This window comes from Phyllobates terribilis, unplaced genomic scaffold, assembly GCF_046119375.1.
Source record: "Phyllobates terribilis strain yellow unplaced genomic scaffold, ASM4611937v1 Scaffold_7__3_contigs__length_470593459, whole genome shotgun sequence".
Lineage (NCBI taxonomy): Eukaryota > Metazoa > Chordata > Amphibia > Anura > Dendrobatidae > Phyllobates > Phyllobates terribilis.
Genome location: NW_027362767.1, coordinates 259,768,423 through 259,790,755, shown reverse-complemented (window position 1 = coordinate 259,790,755; position 22,333 = coordinate 259,768,423). Strand labels below are relative to the sequence as shown.

General features: G+C 43.4%; 1 protein-coding gene across 7 annotated transcripts in view; it reads left to right on the top strand.

Moving 5' to 3' along the window:
* The window catches only part of LOC141154488 (discoidin domain-containing receptor 2-like), a 143,859-nt gene that overhangs the window by 84,024 nt on the left and 37,502 nt on the right, over positions 1-22,333 (top strand). For 3 of the 7 annotated variants that reach the window (XM_073640499.1, XM_073640496.1, XM_073640498.1), the window contains one exon: positions 7,547-7,645. The exons of 3 other annotated variants lie outside the window; for them this stretch is intronic. The gene's annotated coding sequence lies outside the window, so the exon portion shown is untranslated. Of the gene's footprint in view, positions 1-7,546; positions 7,646-20,087; positions 20,109-22,333 lie in introns of those variants that run through there. One more of the 7 variants, XM_073640500.1, reaches the window with a different exon arrangement.

Sequence of the window (22,333 nt, the reverse complement as noted above, 5' to 3'; positions counted from 1 at the left end):
CCTTCCTCCAACCATCATCCCAAGAACCTACGGAGCAACGGGTAGAGCTGGAAGAACAGCCGGTCCAGGAGGCAGAAGACTCCACACGAGTAGAACAGGAGAATCAACCCTCTGCTTATAGTGAGCCTGCCGTACCCCTAGTGAGACAAAGAGCCGGTAGACAGCTGCCCAGTTTACCCTTGACAGCTCCTACACCCTGTAGTTCAGGGCCAGACAGTCAGCTCCGTAGGTCCACTAGGGCCACTAGAGGCCAGTTACCCGCACGCTGGAGAATTTAAAGTGTATAAATTGTTTTATTTATGTTTTTCTGTGTCTTGTTGCTTGTGTATAATTTTGTGTTTCTAGTTATTTTTAGGAAACCTTGGTGGATTTACCGGGAATCCTTGTATATAGTTGGAGCGTAACCCAGGATGGACTAGAGACTGTTAAGGACTCGGGGTAGGACAGACCCCTACCTGGTTACGTCTCCCTGTGTTGGTGAAATGGACACCTTTGCTTTTCTTCAAAGACTGCACCCGGTTGCGGACACGCCGTAACCATCTTATGTGTTTTTCTTATTGTGTTGTTATTGTTATACTTTGTTATGTTTTTCTAAATGTGTTTAGTCCCGGAGTACTAAATTTCACTAGGGGGGAATGTGGCACCCCAGGGGTCTGGTTTTCCACAGTAATGTAATGTTATGTCTGAGAGCAGGTGGGAGGTCCTTTGGTCAGGGATCCTGTGCATGCCACACCTCCTGCCCAGTCTGGGGAGGGGAAGAACTTCCCCTGTATAAACCCGGGGCTGAGGCAGGGAGAGACAGACAAGAAGCAGCATAGGAAACTGCAGGCTTACAAGGAGTCAGGGGCTGGCAGCTGCAGAGCTTGCCCTGACTAAGAAGATTCTTTACCGGACCCGGAGTCCGAGGCTGTGGGGACTAACTCCTACCCAGCAGCAGAATCCGTCAGGCAGGGGATTTCAGGTCCCCTGGCCCAGAAGCCCGAAGGCACGGTCACACGCGTGGGACCAGCACCGCCATCGTGGAGCGGAAGCCATTAGAAGGCCCCGAGTCACCGGCCATACGGGTGAGCACCACACGGTACACTCAGGGACGTGGGCTACTTACATCAGCTTCTAGCAAGGTAGCCAGAAGAGTACAGTCAGTTTGGGAGGCCTACAACTACGCCTGGCCAGGGGAGATCCCATCTGCTCAAAGACTGACCAGGCCCCGTTTGCTAGCAAGTACTCCGGGAGGGTCTGTCGTTGTTACCAGTAAAGACCCTGAACTACACCGTACCGTCTCTGAGTGGTTCCTGCTACCCCCATCATCCACGTCGGCTGCCCTGAGGCCATACCCCTCCCGTTGGGGGTTATACTATCACGCTGCACAATCCTACCACTGGCCTCAGCGGTCTGCCCTGCAGCAGCAGCTCCCTGGCTGCTCTCAACGGGTGGCGTAGTCATCAACTATTTACTACTAATAGACTGCCGTCTAGTTTGACTCCCTGGGCACGGACCGGGTCACCGCCACGAGACTACAACCCTCCACTGATCCGGCTCCGGGTAGGCTCCCGCGTGCGCAGCGCAGCGCGACACAGGCCCAGGGGCGCGTCATATGTACACAGTAACTCCTCATGGTGCTGCTGGTTGGCCAGTATTTTCAGCCTTTTGGCTGTCGCGGGCCGGACTGGAACAGCAAGTGGGTCAGATGTAACCGGCGGGTCAGATGTAGCCCGCGGGCCGTACTTTGCCCAGATCTGCGCTATATAATTCCTCAGATATGGACCTTTTTTAATGCTGATTCTTATGGGCTTTATCAAGGGGGTGTGGCTCACAGGATTCCCTGAGGGCATGTATTTAGGGTGCTTTGCATTATTACCCCGAGAGCAACAACCCCTTGGTAAAAACCATAATAATCAGCACAAAATAAAAAGGCTTATATCTCTGGAACCATATGGCGGATTTTAAAAAAAATCTTAAAAAAATAAATGTAATTCTTGGGAGAGCAGGGGAATAAAATAAAAGCAAAAACTGCCCATTTTTGACCTGGTGACCAGTCTTCTTTAAAGCGTATTTTCTGTATAAATATAGAGCCACATCTTGTTACATAAATATTGTATCAGATGGAATCATAATATCCTAACACAACACTAAGACGTCTTTCACTGCATGCAAGTCAGCGCTGTGTTATTTTTAGAAAGTTGGGACTAAGGTTAGATTTATTCTAAGAATTGTCATGCAGACAGAGCTAATCCTATATATAGAATGTAATGTGCCTAAGCTGTCGTGGATAACCCCTTGTTAAACTGTCCATCAGGACAACAGCGGCAGTATGTATATTATACCATCACTACATGTATATACAGGAGATGCCCAGGTTATACCGGCTGTATATATATATATATAACCATATTGTCACAGGGATACGACAACAGGGAGGGGTCAGAAGACCGCTGTGTCTGGTTTCTCAAACTCTTGCACTGTTTAGAAGTATTTCACCATCAGTGCAGGTTTTTTTCTTGCTAGCAGTGCAAGGGTAATTCTGTTTTGTTGAAGCTCCTGGAGCTTTCCTACCTGCATTGTCTCAGCTGTTCAGTGTTGGCCACTCCCTTCGGCTATATATGCTTGCCTCTGGCACTTAGGAATTGTCAGTGTTAGTTCTTACTGCCTAGTTCTGGAGTTGGAGGTGTAGTTTGTAGTTGGAGTTGGCATTTGGAGATTGTTCAGGAGATTGTTGCTTGGAGTTTTGTTTGTGTGCACATCCTCATCCTCTCTTATTTTGTTTCTCCTTCCTTGTACTCCCCTGTGTCCCACTTTGTTGTTTGGTGTTGGTATTTTTATTTATCCCTGTCCGTCTTCCCTTGTTTGTCTGGTTACTGTGTTCCTATACACTTCATCTTCAGGGGACATATAAGGGTTCATATAGGAGTATTACCAGGCTAGAGAACCCAGTGTCTCCACCCTCAGAAGTAATCCAAGCACAAGGATAGACTAAGACGCCCCTCGTTCTAGGGACCTCGTTAGTGCCCATAGTCCCAACATCATCGTGACACATATACAGGATATGCACAGTGTGAGGCAGTGAGAGGGATCATATGCGAGGGGCGATATGGGTCTCCTAGGATGTGCATAGAGGCATATTGAACCCACTGGAGTGCATTACAATCACAGACACAGCTGTGGTTGCAGTGCAGAATAAAAATAAAGTTTGAACTTGGTCAAGCTTTTTGGCTGAATTGGAATTAAGAAAACCCGGCATGGGCTTTTATTTTGGGAGTGATCTACAGGTGGCAATGGGGCGGGTCACTCCCTCTAGCCGGGACTTACAAGTGGATCATCGCCACAGATTCCATTTAAAAACCTACAGCAAAGGTTTGGGTGGGCCAGTGTTTTGTCTGCAAGTTGCAGAGCAGGTGGCTCCGTGCTATAGAGGCCTGTGTGAAGTGAACACAGAGCCAAGGAAAGCAAAACTCCTTGCGCGCCTCAGCGCAACACGGCGGTGCAGTCGTCCACAGTAACAGGTTTGGAGACGGACTGTGTTATGACCCGGCTGCTATCTGGAGGATACCGTTACCTTTACTTTGTGTGTTTTTGGAAAAATAAAGACATTTAAGTTGAACTTTACTGGGTCACTGCCTCATTACCGCACAGTGTGAACACCGCCGCACAACACCAGGTTATATCAGCTGTACATACATAATTATATACAGGAGATGCCTAGGTTATACAAGCTTTACATATATAATTATGTGTGAGATGCAAAAGTGTGAGATCTGGTTTGGCTGGGTGAGAGGCGTCTGACCGGGATCCAAGGGGTAACGTTTCTCCTTGTGGCCAGATCTCACACTTGGCAGTACCCCAAAACATTGTCTGCAAACTGAGATTCTGGTTCTGGCTTTTATCCTAAGTCATGTGACAAGGCTCGTTAGAGAGTCGATATTGACTTTTAGGATTGCTACTTCCTATAGGTGGCACTATAGGAAGTAGCCCCACATGCCTCCTATAGGTGGCACTATAGGTGGCACACGGTGTGACACGAGTGTTTGATGATGTGCAGTGCAGAATTATAGATCAGATTCCTAAAATGGCTGATTAACAACAGGTGGCCCCAGCCATGGATAATAGCCCCTGTTTGATGTTTTGGGGGACAGGCCCGACAACAGCCGGTGAACATGTAAACTCCATGCACATTTTTCCTTTGTGGGATATGAACCCCGGGAACTCATATTATTGGCAGCCATATTTTCTTGCCCCTTAACCCCTAATGAATGATAATTGATTATAACCTCAATGTTTTACTATATGGAGTGACTTCATGGCGCTCACATGCACTGCGTCCCCTGACATTACATTCTAGCATTTTCTCACAGGGTCTGTGTGTGAATATTCTCCTCCCGAAGCCGCTGTACAGTTCACTCCAAAGCAGCTGGTAATAATCTGCAACACAATCTGTGATCTACAACTAACCCTTACAGTGCATAACCGCACAGCACATAAGGATGCTGCTACATACGCCATATCCATGTATGTGCTCTAGAATTAGGGATTGCACTTTCTTTGGGCCCATTTATCCCCTTGCAGCAGTGTACATTGGGCTCATCTGGCTACACGGCGCTGCCACATTCAGACTTCCCATTGTGGCCAATATTCATTCTTGCACTTTCCTTTTTTTCCTGTTCTTCTTCCAACAGCCATAACTTTCTTATTTTTCCATCCCCAAAGCCGTATGAGGGCTTGTTTTTTGCGGGACAAATTGCAGTTTTGAAAGACACCATTCATTTTACCGTATAATCTACTGGAAAACCGCAAAAAAAAAAATCAAAATCAGGTGAAATTGTAAGAAAAAAACATTCAAATATTGTTTTGTTTTACTTTTCTAGCGTTCATTGTGCAGTAAGACAATATGATTCTGCAGGTCGGTACGATTATGGCGATACCAAACTTGTGTATTAAGTTTTCTATTTAAGTGGTAAAAAGAATAGAAATTTAGTTTGTGTCGCCATTTTCCGAAACTCGTAACTTTTTTCCTTTTGTGTGAGGGCTTACTTGTTTTTTCATACCAAGCAGTAGTCTTTATCGACACCATTTTGGTGTACAGTTAAAAATTACTATTCATTGCATTTTTAGGGGTGGTACGGTGACCGGAAAACTGCAATTCAGGTGTATTGGTTTCTTGTGCTTTACAGAATTTCCGTACAATTAAATAATTTTACATTTTCACAGATTGGATTTTTGTTTTTTAAACATTTTTTAAAACTTTCTTTTTTTACTTTATTTTTTTTTTCATGGGAGACTTAGTCCTGTGATCGTTTGATTGCTCATTCAATGTATAGAAAAAATGATGATGGGCAAAAGAGCGACCAGGACATGTCCTCATAGAAGCCACTTGTGTAACTTCTATACTACACAAGCCCTTGACCATACACTTTAATATTTCTAGAAGCTTCAGCCCTTTTGAGGCGTATTTTCATGACAATCACGATCTGGTTCTTAAAGGGATAGTTAAAAAAAAAAAAAGAATCAAATGATAAAAAAAAAGTTCAAGTCTCCAATATACGAGTGTGTTTTAAATCATTAACATTTTCAAGATCTCTGATTGCTGTCATTGAAATAATGATGAAACAGAAGTATTACTTTAGTGCATAAATGTTTTAGTTTGCAGTTCTCTTCATGGTCAAGATGTTCGTGACCCTTTAATTATCATCAGTATGTCACTATAGCATCCTTAACCTTGCGCTATTAGTCTGACGCCAGCATTTGGGCAGCAGATTTCGAGCGCCTGGCGGCCATCTTTCCTTAATGTAATTGGGATTGTTCAGAGAAGAGCTGAAGAATGTGAGAGCTGAGGATTCTCAGCGTTCCTCCAGGAAGCCAGCGCTCATGGTTATGCAACCATTAGGAAGTCTCTGGGGAGTCGTATTACACAACAGCTGTTTTCTCCAAAGACATCGCAACCAGGACCATTTTTTTTTAAAGTGTTGGCGCGATTCTTCCCATTAAGTGTGAAAAAAGCACCAAAATGGAATAATGACGTTCGTAATCTGCACCGTGTTTATAAGCATAATGGTCCACTACAGTAACCCAATAACCATAACCCTCTACTCTAAGCCTTAATCTTATACCCTAAACATAACACTATACCCAATCCCTAACCCCTCATCCTGTACAACAACCTCTAATCCTATACATTATCCTAAGCCATGAATCCTATACATCAGCCCTTGTTCCTAACTCTAACTCTTACCCATTACCTTATACTCTAACACCTAAGCTTAACCTTTTATCTTAACACATTATCCTATGCCCTAACCATAATCCCGTTCTTCATACAGTTGTGCTCAAAAGTTTACATACCCCGGCAGAATTTTTCCTTTCTTGGCCTTGTTTCAGAGAATATGAATGAGAACAAAAAAACTTTTTCTCCACTCATGGTTATTGGTTGGGTGAAGCCATTTATTGTCAAACTACTGTGTTTTTTCTTTTTAAATCTTAATGACAACCAAAAACATCCAAATGACCCTGATCAAAAGTTCCCATACCCCAGTCCTTAATATCGTGTATTGCCCCTCTAACATCAATGACAGCTTGAAGTCTTTTGTGGTAGTTGTGGATGAGGTTCTTTATTTTCTCAGATGGTAAAGCTGCCCATTCTTCTTGGCAAAAAGCCTCCAGTTCCTGTAAATTCCTGGGCTGTCTAGCATGAACTGCGCGCTTGAGATCTCCCCAGAGTGGCTCAATGATATGGAGACTGAGATGGCCACTCCAGAACCTTCACTTTGTTCTTCTGTAGCCAAAGACAGGTCGACTTGGCCTTGTGTTTTGTCATGTTGGAACGTCCAACTACGTCCCATGCGCAGCTTCCGGGCTGATGAGTGCATATTTGTCTCCAGTATTTGCTGATAACATACAGCATTCATATTTCCTTCAATTTCTTCAAGTTTTCTGTGCCTTTGTAGCTCACATATCCCCAAAACATCAGCGATCCACCTCTGTGCTTTACTGTAGGAATGGTGTTCCTTTCTTCATAGGCCTTGTTGAACTCTCTCCAAATATAACGTTTATGGTTGTGGCCAAAAAGTTCAATTTTGGTCTCATCACTCCAAATTACCTTGTTTCAGAAGTTTTGAGGCTTGTCTCTGTGCTGTTTGGCGTATTGTAGGCGAGATACTTTGTGGCATTTGCGCAGTAATGGCTTTCTTCTGGCGACTCGACTATGCAGCCCATTTTTCTTCAAGTGCCTCATTATTGTGCATCTTGAAACTGCCACACCGCCAGTTTTCAGAGAGTCCTGAATTTCATCGGATGTTATTTGTGGGTTTTTCTTTGCATCCCGAACAATTTTCCTGGCATTTGTGGCCGAATTTTTTGTTGGTCTACCTCACCGTGGTTTGGTTTTTACAGAGCCCCTGATTTTCCATTTGTTAATCACAGTTTGAACGCTGCTGACTGGCATTATCAATTCCTTGGATGTTTTTTTTGTATCCCTTTCCTGTGTTATACAATTCAACTACCTTTTCCCGTAGATCTGTTGACAATTCTTTTGTTTTCCCCATGACTCACAATCCAGAAACGTCAGTGGCTGGATGAAAGATGCAAGAGACTCTCTGGATCCCAGAAACTCACTCAGCTTTTATGCACACACTGATTACAAGCAAACAGTTCACAGGTGAGGATGTTACCTTTAGTAGCCCTTCAAACCCATTTGTGTCAAATTCTGTGCATGTTATCAAGCCAAAATCACCAGGGTATGTGAACTTTTGATCTGTGTAATTTGGATGTTTTTGGTTGTCATTAAGATTTTAAAAGAGAAAACACAGTAGTTTGACAATAATTGGCTTCACCCAACCAATAACCATGAGTGGAGAAAAAGTTTTTTTGTTATCATTCATATTCTCTGAAACAAGGCCATGAAAGGAAAAATTCTGCCGGGGTATGTAAACTTTTGAGTACAACTGTACCTTTACCATAACCCTATACTTTATATTATAACCCTAAACCTTATACAATAACTCATAACCGTATACCTTATACCATAACCCTATACCTTTACACTATAACCCTATAACCTTATACCATAACTCTATACTTTATACTATAACCCTAAACCTTATACCATAACCCTATACGTTATACCATAACCCTATACCTTTACCATAACCCTATACGTTATACTGTAACCCTATGACCTTATACCATAACCCTATACCTGTACCATAACCCTATACTTTATACTATAACCCTAAACCTTATTCCATAACCCTGTACCTTTACCATAACCCTAAACCTTATACCATAACCCTATACCTTATACCCTCACTTCCAATCTTATACCCATAACCCTGTACCTCATACCGTAACCACAACCCTATACCTTATACCAGAGGTCCCCAACCTTTTTTGCACCAGGGACCGGCTTTAAGCAAGACCAGTTTTCCATGGCCCGGTGGGGGTGGGGGCGGGGCTTTGGTCATATGGGGGTGGGGTTATGGAGGGGTGGAGCTGTATGGGGAGGATGCTGGCGGGACCTCGGTGTACAGCGCTGCTAAGTAGCAGCATTGTACATTGAGCGTCAGTGTATACAGCACTGCTGCTTAGCAGCGCTACACACTGAACACCGGTACCGGGAGCTGCGTCACTGAAGCCAGTCTGCTGCCCCAGCACGCCCCACATAACATGTTCTGCCGGGGGCGTGTCAGTGAGGAGAGCCTGCCGCCCCACCCCGTCAGGAACACACCATGCTGTGCAGGAGGGCCGCGTCACTAAGACCCGCCCCGTGACGTACAACAGGTACCATGCTGTGCTGTGGAGGGCTGCGTCACTAAGACCCGCCCGACGCCCCACCCCGTCCTGCATAATGTTCTCTGCCGGGAGCTGCGAGCTGTCACGGCTATGGCAGAAAACATTATAAATCCACACAGAGCGAGCTCTGACCAGGCGCAGGGCCGCGGAGCTAGCTGTCAGCGGCGCCGCGGACCGGCTGAAAAACCCCAACGGCCCAGTCCTGGTCCGCGGACCGGCGGTTGGGGACCTCTGCCTTATACCATAACCCTATAGTGTATACTCTAATCATGACCCTATATCCTAAATATAATCCTATATACAAACCCTATACCTTATACCCTACTCTAATCTCATGTCCTAACCACAGCCAAGGATCTAATACCCTATTTACCTTCACCCCTGACCCTAACCCCACTTGTTCTGGGGAAACGGGAGATTTTTCAGGCTTGCGCTATATTCTGTATAGTGGGGTGTCAGAGGACATTTTGGGACCATGTTAGCGCCGTGTTAACAGCCAGTTTTCGCCCTGTTATAGTCCTCACTGTGTTTTGTACATGCGGTTACATCATCTCTGCCCGCACCCACATTTATGGCACATATCACATTCCACATTATTCATTTTCCTCTGTTTTATGCCAGATGTAAGATGGCACGGTGCTGGAGCGACCTGCGTCATGTGCAGGCCTGCCCTAATGACTTACATGTGACAGGAGGAAGAATGAGAGGGACATGAGCCAAAGCACAGCCCGTACATGGAAGCGGCTCGTACCGTCAATGCCAATATTTCTGGGTAACGCCATGTGTCTGCCCACCATAGACGACCCGATGCTGGATCCTGAAAGAACCATCAGCCAATCACTATTAGAAGAAACCACCTTCCTAGGAAGTTATCCATGTGACGTGTTGTGGGTGTTGTATGGCGATATTATTTGGGCACTGTACAGCGGTATCTTTTTGGGAAGTTTATAATGTTTTGGGCTATTTTTTATGGTGGTTTTATGTAGGCAGTGTGTGGTGGTCTTAATTAAGCACTGTATAATAGCAGTAGGTGGGCATTGTATGGTGGATGAGATTATGTAAAAATATATGTTTTCTGGCACAGTATTGTGGTTTTATTTAGGTGATGGGTGGTGGTATTATTTAAGCATAGTATGGAGGCTTTATTTAGGCATATACAGTAGTCTTAGTTGAGCACTTTATGATTGCAGTAGTTGGGCACGGTTTGGTGGTGTTATTTAAAAGTAAAGGATACTTCCCGGTAATATTATTTGTCACAGTATGGTGGTTTTATTTAAGCACTGTATAATGGTTTTATTTAGGCCTGTATGATTGCAGTGTTTGGGCGCTATTAGTCTGAAGCACTTGATTTTTGGGGTTCTTTATGGTGGCATTATTTAGAGACTATATGACAATGTTATTTAAGCTATTTAGTGGTCATGATGACTTGTACACCGTGATGTCATCTCTGTAAGGTATACGACTGTTGTTCAGTAGCTTTAGCATGGCAGCATGTTTGAGAAGCAGCATGTTCAGTGTAAATATATTATACATGAACATATATGGGCCCCATATGTGTCATATTATTAAGCATTCTGAATTAGTAAGGGTATGTTCTCATGGTATGTTCTCAGTTTTGAAAACTCTATGAAAAATCTCTATGTGAACATACCCTAAGGGTGGAGAACGTCTTTTGAAATTCCACATTATTTTTCAGATTATCAACCTGTCTGGATTATTAGTTGACAGAATAAAATAATTTCACTTTCGCCCAGTGACAATAAGACGCATGTAGAAGTCCGAGCTGCTCTGTCAGGGTAATCGTACAACACATTCCCCTGTCCTCATGGGAGGATCTTCCTGTGCCGATCCCTCCTCACTCGTAAATAACTGGCCTAATCCTAATGTCATCTCCGGGGAAAGGGCCTTGTCATAGCATCTGCATTTGATCCACTGGACCATCTGTATATTCCTTCTCCCCCCAGCTGGTATTTTAATTGGCTGTATAGAAAACAGCTTTACTTAAAAGGCGTACATACGAAATACGAGGATGTAGCAGAGCTGAGGTTGTCATTTCATCACACTGTACTATAACGGTGTGTTGTGCACACATGAGACAGTTTATGTAGCTCTGCTATATATTTTGTAGTTTACAGGTTTTGGGAGCATACAGAAAGCAGCAGCTGACTTGGTGAATATTCTGTCTTTTTGCAGCACATTATTCCTCTAATGCAATAGAATCACTACAGATAGTAACACATTGTAACATGGCCCGTGTATGGACATTGGAGCGTGATGCATGGACCGGCCGCACGTCTCCTGACCCAAACTCAATGGCCCCATAGGAATATATGAAGCTGGCACATTCAGGGCAGGACACCCGCAGTCAGTCCATGGACACCTGATTTCGGCCTAAAGCGGTATTTTATCGCACAGTACTGATATAAAATTGTTTATGTATGGAGTTATTTGGTCACTATATAACAGTATTATGTACTGTATTCTTGTATAAAGTGAGCAGTGTATGGTGGTATTATGTGGAATTTGATGGTATTATATGTGCACTGTATGGCGGTATTATGTGAGTATTGTATGTGGGTATATGTGTAACTGTACGGTGGTATTTTGTAAGCACTGTATAGCTGCAAAATGTATGGTGGTAGTACCGCACCCTATTTAGGCCCTATCTCACCCTACCTTGCCACGGATGTTGGCACCCTATTTTCCTGCACATGTTCCTCGTGCTATGTAACGCATGTTAGCCTGCTTGATCATGTCACCGGTGTTGAATTAATGTAATATCCGGTCAACCAGGCGCACTGTATGCACTTTACTGATGAATGAGAAGGGGATTTATATATAAAAGAGGGTGTTTGAACAGATGGACTCTCCAATACAAGCACATTTATTATAGTGGGGACTCTCTCTGGACTCCCAAAATATTCTACAGAGAGATGGTGGAGACTTTGTGCTTTTACATATGGAGGACTCAGATAAGTAAACCTTGACATTATACATTATGTCTTTGGAAAATTTGCCTAAATAAGATACTCCTGATGAACCTTGGTAAAAGGGGAAACGCGTTGAGTTGTACAGGCATTGAGTCATATATGCACGATATATTTTCATTCATGACATGCAATCTTAGTTGTGGCAGGCATTAAGTCATATATGTATAGATTTGGTATTTATTTGTATTAAATGGATCCCTGGTCCAGGACAATTTAGTAACTGAGATCAAGAGCTATATATAAGCTGATTGTGCATTGAGTATTATCTTGAAGTGGATCCTCTATCCATGTCATGGAAATTTAGTAATGCATTTTAAGATTTATCTTTCTATGTGGCATGATTTTGAGCAAACAAAAAAATTTTAAAAATTGATCCATGTAATGCGCTTTGATTATATTCATGCACCCTTTTGTATCTGTGGCCAAATTGTACTGATCAGGGCTACAGATATATAAAAACTTTTTGAGTATTTTTTTTGCATTGCTTCTATTTGTCACAAGAAACTGTGTGTTCTCCACTAAGAATCCCTGTACCCCATTGGCCGTCAATATAGGGTGTTATAGGGATCCCAGGGACAGTCATCGCTGAGCGGGGGCGCCATTGCGCAGGAAAATAGGGTGCTAACCTCCGCTTCAAGGTAGGGTGAGATAGGGCCTAAATAGGGTGAGGCACTATCCCCTCCTCTCATTGTGCACTGATGTTGTGGTTTGTTATTTTATGGCTGTCAATAATTCAATCCAGATATTAAAAGTTATATTTTAGAATTTGTCTTGAAGAAGTACGAGTTCTGTGAATTGTTAGATTGGTTGGTACCGTAACTATATAGATCCTTTACTGTGATTCCACTGTATGGTGGTGTTATATGTTCACAGTAGGGCAGTATTTTTTGAGCATGGAGGTATTATATGTGCACTGTATGTCGAAGTATTGAGCACTGTATTGGAATATTATATGAAAACTGTACAGTAATATATATGTGTACCGTATGGCAGTACTATGTGAGAACTTTAAGGCAGTGTTATGTGAGCAGTGTTTGACGGTATTATATGAGCACTGTACGGGGGTGTTATGTGAGCATCATATGTCGATATATTTGCCACTGTATGGTGGTATTTTGTAAGCAACATATTGCAGTAAAATGTTATCACCGTATGGTGGTAGCATATGTGCACTTTAAGACGGTATTATATGTGCACTGTATGCTAGTAGTATGTGAGCACTGTATGGGAATATTATATGAACACTGTATGATAATATATATGTATACTGTATCACAGTATTATATGAGCACAGTATGGTGGCATTATGTGAGCACAGTTTGGTGGTATTGTATATACAGGTGCTTCTCACAAAATTAGAATATTCTCAAAAATTAAATTTATTTCAGTTCTTGAATACAAAAAGTGAAACTCCTATATTATTTAGAGTCATTACAAACAGAGTGATCTATTTCACGTGTTTATTTCTGTTAATGTTGATGATTATGGCTTACAGCCAATGAAAACACAAAAGTCATTATCTCAGTAAATGAGAATACTGTATAACAACAGCTTGAAAAATGTTTTAACCGGTTCAGGACCGCCCACTGTACATAAACGTCGGCGCTGCCCGGGCTCTGTGCAGCGCCGACGTTTAAAAACGGTGGGTGGTCCCGCAGCGCTCAGGACCCCCAGGGTCCTGCTAGCGCTGCGGTACCGGTTCAGAGCGATAGCTCTGACATGTGGCATCATGGGGACCTGAATGGATCAGGTCCCCATGATGTTAACCTGTTCCTATCTTCTAGATGCCGCGATCCATAGCGATCGCGGCATTTAAAAGATAGCAACAGCTGGTGGTCGGCGATCGGGACCCCCCACATACCTCAGGAGCAGCGGGGATCCCGGTGCTGTGATCTCTGACATCATTGAGACCTGATTGGCTCAGGTCTCGATGATGTCAGCGTCACACCAGCCAATCAGAGAGATCACCAGGGAAGTTTGTTTTAGCAACAAACTTTCCCGGGCGATCTGCCTGATAAATACACGGTTTCTCCTCGATCTCAGTGAGAGAGCAGAGGAGAAACAGTGTGACAAGAGCTGTGTCAGCCTTGCCACTGTGAAAGTAAAAAAAATAAAATAAAAAAGAAAGTAAGAGTTAGGGTTAGTGAGTCCTGTCAGATCAGTCCTGTCAGATCTGTCAGTCAGTCAGTCCTGTCAGATCTATCAGTCAGTCCTGTCAGATCTATCAGTCAGTCCTGTCAGATCAGTCAGTCAGTCCTGTCAGATCAGTCAGTCAGTCCTGTCAGATCTATCAGTCAGTCAGTCCTGTCAGATCAGTCAGTCAGTCCTGTCAGATCAGTCAGTCCTGTCAGATCTGTCAGTCAGTCAGTCCTGTCAGATCTGTCAGTCAGTCAGATCTGTCAGTCCTGTCAGATCTGTCAGTCAGTCAGTCCTGTCAGTCAGTCCTGTCAGATCAGTCCAGTCAGTCAGTCCTGTCAGATCTGTCAGTCAGTCAGTCCTGTCAGATCTGTCAGTCAGTCAGTCCTGTCAGATCTGTCAGTCAGTCAGTCCTGTCAGATCAGTCAGTCAGTCCTGTCAGATCAGTCAGTCAGTCCTGTCAGATCAGTCAGTCCTGTCAGGTCAGTCAGTCCTGTCAGATCAGTCCCGTCCGTTCAGTCCGGTCCGTTCAGTCCAGTCAAAAAATCTAAAAATAAAATGGCCCGTCAGACTTATACCGCTGAGGAGGTGAATGCCCTGCTGTGTTCTGACACTGATGACAGCGCAATCTCAGATGGCGATGTGGATTTTGAGGGCTTTAGTAGCGGCGACACTGAGAGCTCAGAAATGAGCAGTGATTCTGGTCCATCCTCAAGCCCAAGGACCAGTACAGCAATAGGGGCAAATAGCGCTACTGGAGAAACGTCTCCAAATCAGGGAACACTGCCCAGTACAAGCGCTGTCCCTGCTACTAGTGAATTGGCGCACGCCAGTGTACAAGGGGCTTTGCCACATGATCTAGCATTTCCCAGATGGGAGGCTTCGGATTCGGCTGCTCCATTCAGCCCTGATTTCAACGCCACTCCTGGTATAAATGTGGAGGTGGAAGATTTTGGACCAATTCATTTTTTTAATTTGTTTTTTACAGACAGCTTGCTAGAGCATATTGTCGTGCAAACAAATTTATATGCATCCCAATTCATAAGCCAGAATCCCCGATCTTACTATGCTAGGGCAAATTTATGGACACCAACTAATGTCCCGGAAATCAAAAAATTTTTAGGACTTACATTTGCCATGGGGCTTGTTAAAAAACCGAGCATTCGATCCTACTGGTCCAACCACCCTGTTCAAGCCACCCCTATGTTTTCAGTCATTCTGCCTAGGACCCGTTATGAAATGCTCATGCGGTTTTGGCATTTTAACGACAATAGTCAATGCCTGCCCAGAAATGCCCCAGAACATGACAGGTTATATAAAATTAGACCCATCATTGAAAATTTGTCAGAAAAATTCTTAAGCCTCTACACCCCAACACAAAATATTTCTATAGATGAGTCCCTTGTAAAATTCAAAGGAAGACTGCACCTCAAGCAATTTATCCCATCTAAAAGGGCAAGGTTTGGAATAAAGCTCTATAAAATGTGCGAAAGTTCAACCGGATACACATCCGCTTTCCGCATATATGAGGGGAAAGACAGCCAACTAAACCCACCAGGATGCCCTACTTATCTGGGGACATCTGGAAAAATTGTTTGGGAGCTGATAAGTCCATTTTTTCAAAAAGGCTACAATCTATATGTGGACAATTATTACACCAGCATACCCCTATTTAAAAGTCTGGTTGAACACAACATCGGGGCTTGTGGGACCATCCGTAAAAACCGTCAGGGGTTTCCACAACCATTGGTCAACCAAAAGTTCCAAAAGGGGCAGTCAGGGGCTGTACGCAACGGAGAGCTGCTTGCCCTGAAATATAGGGATAAGAGGGATATTTTTGTCCTCAGCTCGATCCACACAGATGCCACAAGGGCCACTGTAGAACTAGGATCCACCACTCCGAAGCAAAAACCTGTGTCAGTCATTGACTACAACAAACACATGGGGGGTGTGGACCTTGCAGACCAGGTTCTACAGCCATACCAGGTATCAAGAAAGTCCTATACCTGGTATAAAAAGTTGGTTATCTATTTGTTTCAGGTGGCCACATACAATTCTTTTGTGTTGTACAAAAAAGCAGGAAATTCAGATCCTTTTCTTGATTATCAAGAAAAGGTCATTGAAAATCTTGTCTTTCAAAGTGTTAGCCCCGCTCATCCATTAGAATCTGAGGATGTGAAAAGACTCACTGAGCGACATTTTATTGCACTTATTCCAGCAACGGAAACAAGAAGGAACCCCCAGAAAAGATGTCGTGTATGTACTAAGAGAGGAATGAGGCGTGATACCCGCTACTATTGCCCACAATGCCCATCATTGCCAGCCTTATGCGTCACTGACTGCTTTAAAATCTACCACACAGAACCACATTTTTAAACTGTAAAAATGTATCCCAATTTGTCATTCAAACATTTGGTTCATTTAGTGAATGACACATTCGAGTAGAGCTCACTTAATTTCCAGGGGGGGTTCTCCAGAATCTAAACCTTCCATTGCGTGCTTGTTTCTGGAAATCATCTATCGAGTTAAAATGGTCACTAAACCCATAGATGAATTCCCAGAGGGGTGTCATTTCCAAAATGGGGTCACTTCAGGGGGGATTCTTTAGCTCTGGTACTCTGAAAAGTGCCAGAACAGCATAATCCCCCCTGAAGTGACCCCATTATGGAAATGACACCTCTGTGGGAATTCATCTATGGGTTTAGTGACCATTTACCTACTTATTTTCCCACCACTAGATTAATTTATACAGAGGAGTAGATTGTAAAATTCGGTCACTTGTTGTGGGTTTCCTCTGTTTAGGCACCTCAGGGGCTCTCCAAATGCAAAATGGCGTCCGCTATCCATTCCAGTCAAATTTCCATTCCAAAAGTCAAATGGCGCTCCTTACCTTCCGAGCCATGCCGTGCGCCCAAACAGTGGCTTTGCACCACATATGGGGTATCAGCGTGCTCAGGAGAAATTGCACAACACATTTTGGGGTCCATTTTTTCTGGCTGCCCTTGTGAAAATTAAAAATTTGAGGCTAAAGTAGCAGTTTTGTGTTAAAAATGTGTTTTTTTATTTTCACCCTTCAACATTATAAAATTGTGTGAAGTCCCTGGGGGTTCAAGGTGCTCACCACACATCTAGATAAGTTCCTTGAGGGGTCTAGTTTCCAAAATGGGGTGACTTGTTGGGGGTTTCCTCTGTTTAGGCACCTCAGGGGCTCTCCAAATGCAACATGGCGTCCGCTATCGATTCCAGTCAAATTTCCATTCCAAAAGTCAAATGGCGCTCCTTACCTTCCGAGCCATGCCGTGCACCCAAACAGTGGCTTTGCACCACATATGGGTATCAGCGTGCTCAGGAGAAATTGCACAACACATTTTGGGGTCCATTTTTTCTGGCTGCCCTTGTGAAAATTAAAAATTTGAGGCTAAAGTAGCAGTTTTGTGAAAAAAAGTTAAATGTTCATTGTTTTCTTCCACATTCCAAAAATTCCTGTGAAGCACCTGAAGGGTTAATAAACTTCTTGAATGTGGTTTTGAGCACCTTGAGGGGTGCAGTTTTTAGAATGGTATCACTTTTGGGTATTTTCTGTCATAAAGGCTCCTCAAAGTCACTTCAAATAAGATGTGGTCCCTAAAAAAATGTTTTTGTAAATATTGTTGTAAAAATGAGAAATCGCTGGTCAACTTTTAACCCTTATAGCTTCCTAACAGAAAAAAATTTTGGTTCCAAAATTGTGCTGATGTGAAGTAGACATGTGGGAAATGTTATTCATTAACTATTTTGGGTGACATATCTCTCTGATTAAAGGGCATGAAAATTCAAAGTTTGAAAATTGCAAAATTTTCAAAATTTTCGCCAAATTTCCGATTTTTTCACAAATAAACGCAAGTGATATCGAAGAAATTTTACCACTATCATGAAGTACAATATGTCACAAAAAAACAATCTCAGAATCAGGGGGATCCGTTGAAGCGTTCCAGAGTAATTACCTCATAAAGTGACAGTGGTCAGAATTGAAAAAATTGGCCCGGTCACGAAGGCAAAAACAGGCTCTGGCGCGAAGTGGTTAAAATCTGAAATGTTGTCCTACTGAAATGTATGTTCAGTAAATGCCCTCAATACTTGGTCGGGGCTCCTTTTGCATCAATTACTGCATCAATGTGGCAATGTGGCATGGAGGCGATCAGCCTGTGGCACTGCTGAGGTGTTATGGAAGCCCAGGTGGCTTTGATAGCAGCCTTCAGCTCGTCTGCATTGTTGGGTCTGGGGTCTCATCTTCCTCTTGACAATATCCCATAGATTCTCTATAATAGATTCTCTATGAGGTTAAGGTCAGGCGAGTTTGCAGCCAATTAAGCACAGTGATACTGCTGTGTGTAAACCAGGTATTGGTACTTTTGGCAGTGTGGACAGGGGCCAAGTCCTGCTGGAGAATGACATTTCCATCTCCAAAAAGCTTGTCGGCAGAGGGAAGCATGAAGTGCTGTAAAATGTCCTGGTAGACGGCTGCGCTGACTTTGGTCTTGATAAAACACAGTGGACCTCCACCAGCAGATGACATGGCTCCCCAAACCATCACTGATTGTGGAAACTTCACACTAGACCTCCAGCAGCTTGGATTGTGGCCTCTCCACTCTTCCTCCAGACTCTGGGACCTTGATTTCCAAATGAAATGCAAAATTTACTTTCATCTGAAAACAACACCTTGGACCACTGAGCTACAGTCCAGGTCTTTTTCTCCTTGGCCCAGGTAAGACGCTTCTGGCGTTGTCTATTGGTCATGAGGGGCTTGACACAAGGTATGTGACACTTGTAGCCCATGTCCTGGATACGTCTGTGTCTGGTGGCTCTAGAAGCAATGACTCCAGCAGCAGTCCACTCCTTGTGAATCTCCCCCAAATTTTTGAATGGCCTTTTCTTAACAATCCTTTCAAGGCTGCGGTTATCCCGGTTGCTTGTGCACCTTTTTCTACCACACTTTTTCCTTCCACTCACCTTTCCATTAATATGCTTGGATACAGCACTCTGTGAACAGCCAGCTTCTTTAGCAATGACCTTTTGTGGCTTACCCTCCTTGTGGAGTGTGACAATGACTGCCTTCTGGACATCTGTCAAGTCAGCAGTTTTATTTGGAGCCTAGTGAAACAGAATAAGGGACCTTTTTAAACGCCTTGGAAGCCTTTGCAGGTGTTTTTTTGTTAATTATTCTAATTTACTGAGATAATGACTTGTGTGTTCTCATTGGCTGTAAGCCGTAATCATCATCATTAACAGAAATAAACACTTGGAATAGATCACTCTGTTTGTAATGACTCTATATAATATATGAGTTTCACTTTTTGTATTGAAGAACTGAGATAAATTACATTTTTGATGATATTCTAATTTTGTGAGAAGCTCCTGTACATTGTATGGTGGTTTATAGTGTTATTATGTTAGGACTGTTTGGAAGTATTTACATTGGGGTATGTGTATCTTATTTTTGCAGTGTATATATTTAAATAACTGTATAAAAGTATGAAGACCATAGACAGCATCCAGTCCGGGTGATATTTATTATGCTAAATACAAAATAGCTATATTTCAACACTGACAGATTTAGCTCTGCTACATTTGTGTGTGAGTATATATATATATATATATATATATATATATATATATATAAAACACAGTATGTTTTCACCACTTCTTGCATGAGGCAGCTTTCCCAGACTCCTGAAAGGCAAATCTACCTAGATGTATGACTTTATATTCCAGCATTATGGGAAAGATGAGTGACAAACCCTCTAACTGTTGTTGTGGGGGCTATTACTTGTCACCCAGATTTCCCAGGAACGGAAATTGCTGAAAAGACTTTGTAATAACTTTTACAGAAGAGGACCAATCAAGGACTTAAATGCTATTTGAGGATGTATCTCTGCAAAATACAAGGAAGCTTTTGGGTGATGAGGAGCAGAGTAGGGAGCACATGGCATGAGGAGAGGAGCGGGCAGCCTGTGTACACATGTTTACATGTGTTTTCCATTACGGCCACTCACGAGAAGATTCCAGGAATTTTAACCCCCAAAAACATCCAGAATAGGAGAAAAACAAGGAGGCGGAGAGGGCGCAGATTCCTAGATGACAGGGACCGAAAAATCATTGTCCTGTGGCGGAGGCACGGGGGTCTTATCCAGGTATCTTTGTAGGATGGTTACCTACAAATCCAAGGTAAAGGGGGTCTCTGGTCTGAGGTGGTTTCTAATAGACTTTATATTACCTTTTAAAGATCTCTGATTGCTGACAGTGAATGTTAACCTACTTAAATCCAGAGGCTGAAATGTATCAGCTAAGGGTCTGTTACTATCCTCTGTATACTGTAGGTGATAAGCCTGAACTCCAGACTGACACATTGTAACAAAACCATCAGCACAGGGGAGAGCTCTGGGCTTCTGATGTAATTAGCTCACAGAACAGAACTGGTTACAACTGTAACAAACACTCAGCTGTGGGAAATATCTGGCAAGGGAGGGTTTTCAGATTGCAATTCACTGACAGCAAGCAGAGGTCTTCCAGTAACATTGGAAAGTAGCAGAACTTCTCGTTACACTTGTATTACGCTTTATTCATGTATCTTCCTATAGATCAGAGGTCTGCACCCTGGGACCCTCCAGTCCTTGGGTCTCTGCAACTCTCAGCATGCAAACGTGTCGAATGGGAGTTGTAGTTTCAGGAGAGTCTCAGGTTATATGGGCATTCATCTTTCAAGTCTCTATGTTGTATTGACATCCCCATATGGAACCACAGGGTGGGTCACGAAAACCAGACCACGCGAGCGTGGCTTCTACAGGATAAAGGAGGAAGAATGTAATGACCCGATACAGGAGACGCAGGAAGTCCAATAGCGTCTACCATCATAGCCAACTCTTACACTGCTGCCCCACCCTGTATAAGGCTAACCTTAGTGGTCACCGATTATCGTGGCCCAACCTGTGTAAGGCTAACCATAGCGGTCACCAGTTATTGTGGCCTACCCTGTATAAGGCTAACCCTAGAGGTCACCGGTTATCATGGCCCACCCTGTATAAAGCTAACCTTAATGTTCACGTATTGTGGCACACCCTGTATAAAGCTAATCTAAGTGGTCATCATATCATGGCCCAATATGTATAAAGCTAACCATAGTGGTCACCGGTTATTGTGGTCCGCCCAGTATAAGGCTAACCTTATCATGGCCCACCCTGTATAAGGCTAACTTTAGTGGCCACCGTATCGTGGCCCACCTTTTATAAAGCTAATCTGAGTGGTCACCGTATCGTGACCCACCCTGTATAAAGCTCACCATAGTGGTTACTGGTTATTGTGACCCACCTGTATAAGGCTAACCTTAGTAGTTATGAATTGTCATGGCCCACCCTGTATAAGGCTAACCATAGTGGTCACTGATTATCATGGCCCACCTTGTATAAGGTTAACCTTAGTAGTCACCAATTGTCATGGCCCACCCTGTATAAGGCTAACCATAGCGGTCACTGGTTATTGTGGCCTACCCTGTATAAGGCTAACTTTAGAGGTCACCAGTTATCGTGGCCCACCCCGTATTGAATAAAGCTAACCTTAATGGGCACCGTATCGTGGCCCACCCTGTATAAAGCTAATCTGAGTGGTCACCGTATCATGGACCACTATGTATAAAGCTAACCATAGTGGTCACCGGTTATTGTGGTTCACCCAGTATAAGGCTAACCTTAGTGGTTACCGTATCGTGGCCCACCCAGTATAAGGCTAACCTTAGTGCTCACCGTATCATGTTCCACCCTGTATAAGGCTAACCTTAGTGGTCACTGTATCGTGGTCCAACCTATATAAAGCTAACCTTAATGGTCACCGTATCGTGGCCTACCCTGTATAAAGCTAACCTTAGTGGTCACCGTATCGTGTCCCACCCTGTATAAGGCTAACCTTAGTGGTCACCTTTTATCGTGGCCCACCCTGTATAAGGTTATCCTTAGTGGTAACCATATCGTGGCCCACCCTGTATAAGGCTAACATTAGTGGTCATTCAGCTTGCCCAGAAATAAATGACTGAATAATATATCTAAGAAATTAAACAAAGTGGGGGACATTTACTGGGGATCTTTACGTGTTCGCATGATGCAATGATGCATTTTTTCATGTGATTTTAAGAAAATCATGGGAAGAAATGCGTCAGGAACACATCATGTGAATGCGGTCATAAGCTGTGTTAAAACCATTAACTTCTAAGGCTGATAACCGAAAACAATAGTTTGCACTTTATTACCTAAGTAGAGGGTGTTGTCATCTACTGTCTATCCAGGGATGTGATTATTTAAGCAACGGCCTATTCTACTTGAAGGTTTTTTTTCATTTTTACTATTCCTGACCTCATAACATCTGCACACTGCTCTGCTAAAACACTCTGCACTGCTGAGGAC